We start from the raw sequence: 7,333 nt of genomic DNA, 5'->3' as shown, positions 1-7,333 counted from the left end.
TGTACTGTTTTCCATTAGCTGTTGTACTATGTTACATTCCCATAATGGGTTCCAGTTTCTCACCAATACTGATTAATTTTGTTTTGCTTCATTCTTAGACCTACCATCCTATTGGCCATCAGGTTTGCTTCATTCTTAGACCTGCCATCCTATTGGCTATTAGGTAATACCTTGTGTCTTTAGTTTGCATGTCCCTCATGATTAGTCAAGTTGAATATCTTTTCGTATGCTTATTGGCCATTTCTTTTTGTCTGGTTGGTTTTGGTTTGAGATAGGGTCTTGCTGTATAGCCTAGGACAGCCTCCAGAGTGCTAGGATATTGACCAGTTATATATACTCTGGAGAAATGCCTTCCCTTATCCTTTTTTTTTCTTGCCATCCTGGAGCTTGAACTAAGGGTCTGGGCACTGTTCTTGAGCTTCTTTTTGCTCAAGGCTAACACTCTACCACTAGAGCCATAGCGCCACTTTTGGCTTTTTCTGTTTATGTGGTACTAAGGAATTGAACCAAGGACTTCATGCATGCTAGGTAAGCACCCTACCACTATGCCACATTCTGAGCCCTCTTATCTTTTTTTTTTTGGTCAGTCATGGGGTCTGAACTCTGGGCCTGGGCGCTGTCCCTCAGCTCTTCAGCTCAAGGCTAGCGCTCTACCACTTGAGCCACAGCGCCACTTCCAACTCCTTTCTGCTATGTGGTGTTGAAGAATCGAACCCAGGGCTTCATGCTTGCAAAACAAGCACTTTATACTGAGCCACCTTCCCAGACCCTTATCCATTTTTTAATTGAGTTTTTATTGAATTGTAGTCATTGCATATTCTAGATATTAATCCCTTATCAAATAATTTGCAAATATAAGCTGAGGGTTACCTTTTTATTTTGTTTACTGGCTTTTCATAAATAAAGGCTCGAACTTTATAACTTTGGTGGGGGGGGTGGTGCAGAGAGGATTGGGTGAGGGGGCGGGGGGAGGATGGGAAGGGATGGGAAGGAGAAACAAAGGAGGAGGCTACAATACAAGTTTGATGTGATCCTTTCTAATTTGGTTTTTGTTGCTTGAGATTTGGGGTCATTTCCAAGGCATCATTGCAAAATCTGATGTCATAAAACGTTACCTATAGGGCGCCAGTGGCTCATGCCTATAATCCTAGCTGGTCTCCTAGCTGAGATCTGAGGATCATGGTTCAAAGCCAGCCTCAGCAGGAAAGTCTCTGAGACTCTTATCTACAATAAACTACTCAGAAAAAGCCTGAAGTGGTGCTGTGGCTTAAGTGATGCAGCACTAGCCTTGAGCATAGAGAGGCTCAGGGACAGAGCCCAGGGACCCGCAAAACAAAAAACAAAACAAAACTTGTCACCTGTGTTTGTTCCTTGAATTTTAAACATTTTATACCTTATAGTTAGATCTTTAAGTCATTTGAGTTAATTTTCATATGTTGTATAAGGTGAGGCCCTAACTTCATTCTTTTGTGTATGCATAGCCAGTTTTTCCAGAAGAATTGTAGAAGAGATTGTCCTCTAACACTCTGTTTAAAACAATATAAGCATATACATAAGGGTATATTTTAGTGCTCTCTATAGTCTACTCAGGAGGCTGAGATCTGAGGATTGTAGTTTAAAGCCAGCCTAGGTAGGAAAGTGTGAGAGTCTTCTCTCCAATTAATCACCAAAAAGCTTAGGGACAGGGCCCAGGCCCTGTGGGGTCTTGCAGTGTTGCCCAGGGATCTTCATTTCTCAGCTTTATGAGTACCTGGGATTACAAGCAAGCACCACCATATTTGTGTGTGTGTGTGTGTGTGTGTGTGTGTGTGTATGCACCTGGCTCATACTATACTTTGATTTTAGAGTATGTCTACTTACATCATCCTTTTCCTGTTTACTGTTCTATGAATGCATCAAGAGGCCTCACTGAATGATTGTGTACCCTGTGGTATAAGTACACCCTAAGATGCTTGCACAATGAAATCAACACCCTGTGCATTTCTGAGACTATGGGGACATAGTTAAGCAACATATTACTACATGTTAATGAGTTTGGGCAGATGGAAGAACATACTGAAAATTTGTATCTAAAAGAGGCAAAAACAAAAACAAAAAAGCATTTTTTACTGACCTTCCAAATTTCAAAACTTGAGATTTTTTTAAACTCAAAATTATTTAAAATTGTGCTTTTTCAACAGTATTTTCTAGCACTGTGGTAACAATTGTGTAATAAACTCATACAGCTGAGGGCTGGTGTCTCATGCCTGTAATCCTAGTTACATAGGAGCTGAGCACTATGGTTTGAAGCCAGCCTAGGCAGGAAAGTCCATGAGATTCTTATCTCTAACCACCAAAAAAGCTGGAAGTGGAGCTGTGGCTCAAGTTGTAGAACACTAACCTTCAGCAAAAAAGCTCAGGGACTGTGTCCTCATTTGAAGCCCCCTATTCTTTTTTTCCTTTCTCTTTTTTTTGTTCTCTGTCTATAACGAATACACATAAATACACACACATACAAAATCACATACTCTAAGTAGGTTGGTGACTCCGTCTCTCTCTCTCACACACATACATGCACACACACACAATATCATACACCATAAGTAGGTTGGTTTCATATCAGATTGGGTGCAAAGATAGTTCAATACACATAAATCAACTAATATAATACAGCATATAAAACAAGATCAGGACAAGAATCACATAATCATCTCAACTGATATACAACAAACTTTTGACAAAATTCAACAGCAGTTTATGATAAAAGTTCTGAAGTTACTTGTAGAGGCAATATACCTGAATGTAATAAAGTCTATATACAACAGGCTTATAGACAACGTCGTACTAAATGAGGCAAAACTAAAATCCTTCTGATAAAGTCAGGAACAAGACAAAGGAGTCTACTCTGTCCAGGCTTGGGTTTTTTGTTTGTTTGTTTGCTTGCTTGTTTGTTTGTTTGTCGGTCATGGGGCCTGACCTCTGGGCCTGAGTGCTGTCCCTGAGCTCTTCAGCTCAAGGCTAGCACTCTACCACTTGAACCACAGTGCCACTTCCAGCTTTTTCTTTTTATGTGGCATTGAGGAGTCAAACCCAGGGCCTCATGCATGCGAAGCAAGTACTCTAGCACTGGGCCACCTTTCTAGACCCCAGGCTTGTTTTTTGTAGGATTAGAATTCCTTGGGCTGGGAAGGTGGCTCAGTGGTAGAGCGCTTGCCTTGCATGCCTGAGGCCCTGGGTTCGATTCCTCAGCACCACATAAGCAAAAAGAAAAAAAAGCCGGGCGCTGGTGTCTCATGCCTGTAATCCTAGCTACTCAGGAGGCTGAGATCTGAGGATCGCGGTTCAAAGCCAGCCCGGGCAGGAGAGACCGTGAGACTCCTATCTCCAATAAACCACCAGAAAACCGGAAGTGGTGCTGTGGCTCAAGTGGTAGAGCACTAGCCTTGAGCTGAAGAGCTGAGGGACAGCGCCCAGGCCCAGAGTACAAGCCCCACGACTGGATCCCCCCCAAAAAAATTATGGATAGAATTCCTAGCCAGTGCAATAAGGCAAGAGAAAGAAAAGGCTCCAAATAAAGAAGATGTTAAACTATTCAAGTATAGATTATGACTCTGCTTAAAAGACCCTAAAGTGGGGCTGGGAAGGTGGCTCAGTGGTAGAGTGCTTGCCTTGCATGCATGAGGCCCTGGGTTCGATTCCTCAGCACCACATAAGTGTCAAAAGCCAGCAGTGACGCTGTGGCTCAAGTGGTAGAGTTTTAGCCTTGAGCTGAAGAGCTGAGGGACAGCACCCAGTCCCAGAATTCAGGCCCCACCACTGACCAAAAAAAAAAAAAAAAAAGACCCAAAAGATGCTACCAAAAAAAATTTCCAGATATGATAAACACTTTTGGCAACATAGTAGTATAGAAATCAACATACAAAAATCAATAGCTTTCTGTACACAAACATTTAACAGGCTGAAAAAAATAAGAAAAAAAATCAATTTCATTCACAATAGTTTTAAGAAACAAACAAGAAAAACCCTAGGTATAAACTCACCTGAGGAGGTGAAAGACCTCTACAATGAAAACTATAAAACTTTGAAGAAAAAAATGGAAGAAGACACTAGAAGTTGGAAAAACCTCCAATATTCATGAATTGGCAGAATTAATATGAACATGGTCATACTACCAATGTATAGATCCAATGTGTCATCAAACTCTCAATGTCATTCTTGGCAAGGATATAAAAATCAATCCTAAAACTCATATGAAACATAAATGACCCCAAATAAAAAAAGCAATCCTAAAGAAAAAGAGCAATGATGAAAGTATTACAATACTGGACTTTGTATTACAGGGTCATAGTAACAAAAACAGTATGGTACTGGCACAAAAGCAGACATGAAGACTAATAAAATAGGATAGAATATCCAGAAATAAAACTTTCACAGTTACAGACAACTAATTTTTGACAAAAAAAAAAAACATACACTCAGAAGACAGCATCTTCAACAAATTGTGCTTGGAAAACTGATTACATGCAGAAGTCTGAAACTGCCTCTCACCCTGTACAAAAATCAACTCCAAATGAACAAAAGCTTGTACTGTTAAACCTTAAAACTACTACAAGCAAGCAGTGGGAAAACCCTAGACAATACCAGAATAGGTAAATATTCTCTGAAATCACCCTCATAACTCAGCAAATAAAGAGGTAGAATAGATGAATAGTACTACAGAAACTATAAAGCTTCTGCACATCCAAGAAGTACCAGAAAAACTTCACTGTTACTCAATGAATAAAAGATTAATATCTGGAACATGTGAAGAGCTTTAAAAATTAAACAGCAGCTGGGGGCAGTGGCTCACGCCTGTAATTCTAGTACTCAGAAGGCTGAGATCTGAAGATTACAGTTTAAAACCAACCCAGGCAAGAAAGTCTGTGAGACTCTTATCTACAATAAACTACTCAGAAAAAGCCAGAAGTGGTGCTGTGATTTGAGTGGTAGAGTGCTAGCCTTGAGCACAAAGAGGCTCAGGGACAGAGCCTAGGCCCTGAGTTCGAGCCCCAGAACCAGAAAAATAAAGAAATAAAAATAGAAAAATAATAAATAATTCAATTAATAAATGGACAAACAAAATGATCAGAAAGTTATCAGAAGAAAACACAATTGGTTAAGAAGAAATGGTAAATATCTTTAGCCATAAAGGAAATGCAAATCAAAGTGTACTGAGATTCCATCTCACTTAGATCCAGGTCCTGGAAAAGCAGACAACCCCTAAGCCTCAGAACTCGCTGTCGTTATGTATACCAGCCACTCTTGCTTCACTTTTTCCTTCTCATAAAAGCCAAAATAAGTTCTCTCTCCCATAGTTTGTTTCCTATGCCTCATGACTGTGCTTTCCTGTGTGGCCTCTTGGGTTTTGTTGTTGTTGTTTGTTTTAATAAATCATTTTCTGAACATTCAGATACATAAAGAGTAAAATTATAGAGAAAACTATACTAGCAGTAATAAAACTGGAGTCATTAATCTTAGGCTCCTGTAACCTTTGCCTTTTTTGCAGCTTGTCGGCAGCGGGGGAGGGGGGACAAGTGTGGGGGGGGTATTGCCGAGCCGGGTGGCAGGGCATTGGTGGTGGTTTGACACAGTTTTCTGATATTTAGCTTAGGCTGGCCTAGAGGCTTGCTGTGTAGCACAAGTTGGTCTGAAACTCATGACCCTCCTACTTGAGCTCCCCCTAGTGCTAGGGTTATAGGCGTATGTTACCATACCTGGTTCTTTTGCGCTTAAAAAAAATCCTTTATAATGGAAGGTTCTTACTTGAATTAAGCCAAAACCAATCATCAGTGCATTATAATTTATGCTTCTCCATCTGCTAGGATTGACTTTGTTTTACACTTGGATCTGCTGTGCATATGTAACAGCGTTAAAGGTGAAGGGAAAGTTAGAGCAATCATCCCAGAGGCCAATGAGGTCTGGAGAAGCAAGGATGAGAACAATGACACCCAAATAATCTGTTCTTGGATGACCTGCTGAGCTGGATGGAGAACATGTTTTCTCCACATTGACATAGCTGATCAGAACAACTCTCTTTTCATCACTTACACCGGCAACAATCCAAATACAGAAACAGAATAGAGCTTAGCATTCTTTCTCCTGTGATATATTAATTTGCATTGCTGTTTGATGTAAGTCAGTGATCTGAGCCAGGCTAATACTATGCCAAAGAAATAAGATTAGCTGGGCTGGGAAGGTGGCTCAGTGGTAGAGCGCTTGCCTTGCATGCATGAGGCCCTGGGTTCGATTCCTCAGCACCACATAAGAAAAAAGAAAAAAAAGCCGGGCGCTGGTGTCTCATGCCTGTAATCCTAGCTACTCAGGAGGCTGAGATCTGAGGATCGCGGTTCAAAGCCAGCCCGGGCAGGAGAGACCGTCACCAGAAAACCGGAAGTGGCGCTGTAGCTCAAGTGGTAGAGCACTCGCCTTGAGCTGAAGAGCTCAGGGACAGCGCCCAGGCCCAGAGTTCAAGCCCCACGATCGACAAAAAAAAAAAAAAAGAAAGAAAAAAGAAAAAAAGCCAGAAGTGGCGCTGTGGCTCAAGTGGTAGAGTGCTAGCCTTGAGCTGAAGAGCTGAGGGACAGCACCCAGGCCCAGAGTTCAGGCCCCATGACCGGACCCCTCCCCCCGCCAAAAAGAAAGAAGATTAGCTTTCTGCAGAAGGTAAAAACAGAAGGAAATTTTATGATTCCAGGATTTCTAAATCCTTTATATATATAAGTCTGTGTCCTATGAACTAGCCCACAAAAACCAGGCCATCATTTGTACATCTAGGTGACATCCAAAAAGCTAAATATTTTACATAGTGAATGACAGTAACTATATACAGACTCTAATCTTTACAATTATTTGTAATTCCTATTAAATAACTAGTATTAACACATGTGGCAATCCTTGTTCCTTTTCCTTTTATACAAAAATTCCCTTAACTTCCCCAAATATCTCTTCTTGTCCTATTGTGGCTCTCTCTTAGGATTCTAGGGGCCACTTCCTAGATTAAATTTCGCTATCCCTTTTTCTACAACAAAAATCTTTATTTTTTTAATTATGATTTTAAACCGTTTGTTTATTGTCAGTCATGGAGCTTGAACTCCAGGCCTGGGCACTGTCCATGAGCCACTTTGTGCTCAAGGCTAGTGCTCTACCACTTTGAGGCACTATATCACTTCTGGTTTTTGAGAAGTCAATTGGTCAGTGTCTTGGGGACTTTTCTTCCTGGGTTGGCTTTGAACCATGATCCTCAGATCTCAGTCTTTTGAGAAGCTAGGACTCCAGGTGTGAGCCACCCATGCCTGGCTTTTTAAAGATTTGTTTT

This window comes from Dipodomys ordii, unplaced genomic scaffold, assembly GCF_000151885.1.
Source record: "Dipodomys ordii isolate 6190 unplaced genomic scaffold, Dord_2.0 Scaffold9, whole genome shotgun sequence".
Classification (NCBI taxonomy): Eukaryota; Metazoa; Chordata; class Mammalia; order Rodentia; family Heteromyidae; genus Dipodomys; species Dipodomys ordii.
Note: the sequence above shows the minus strand (reverse complement) of the source record.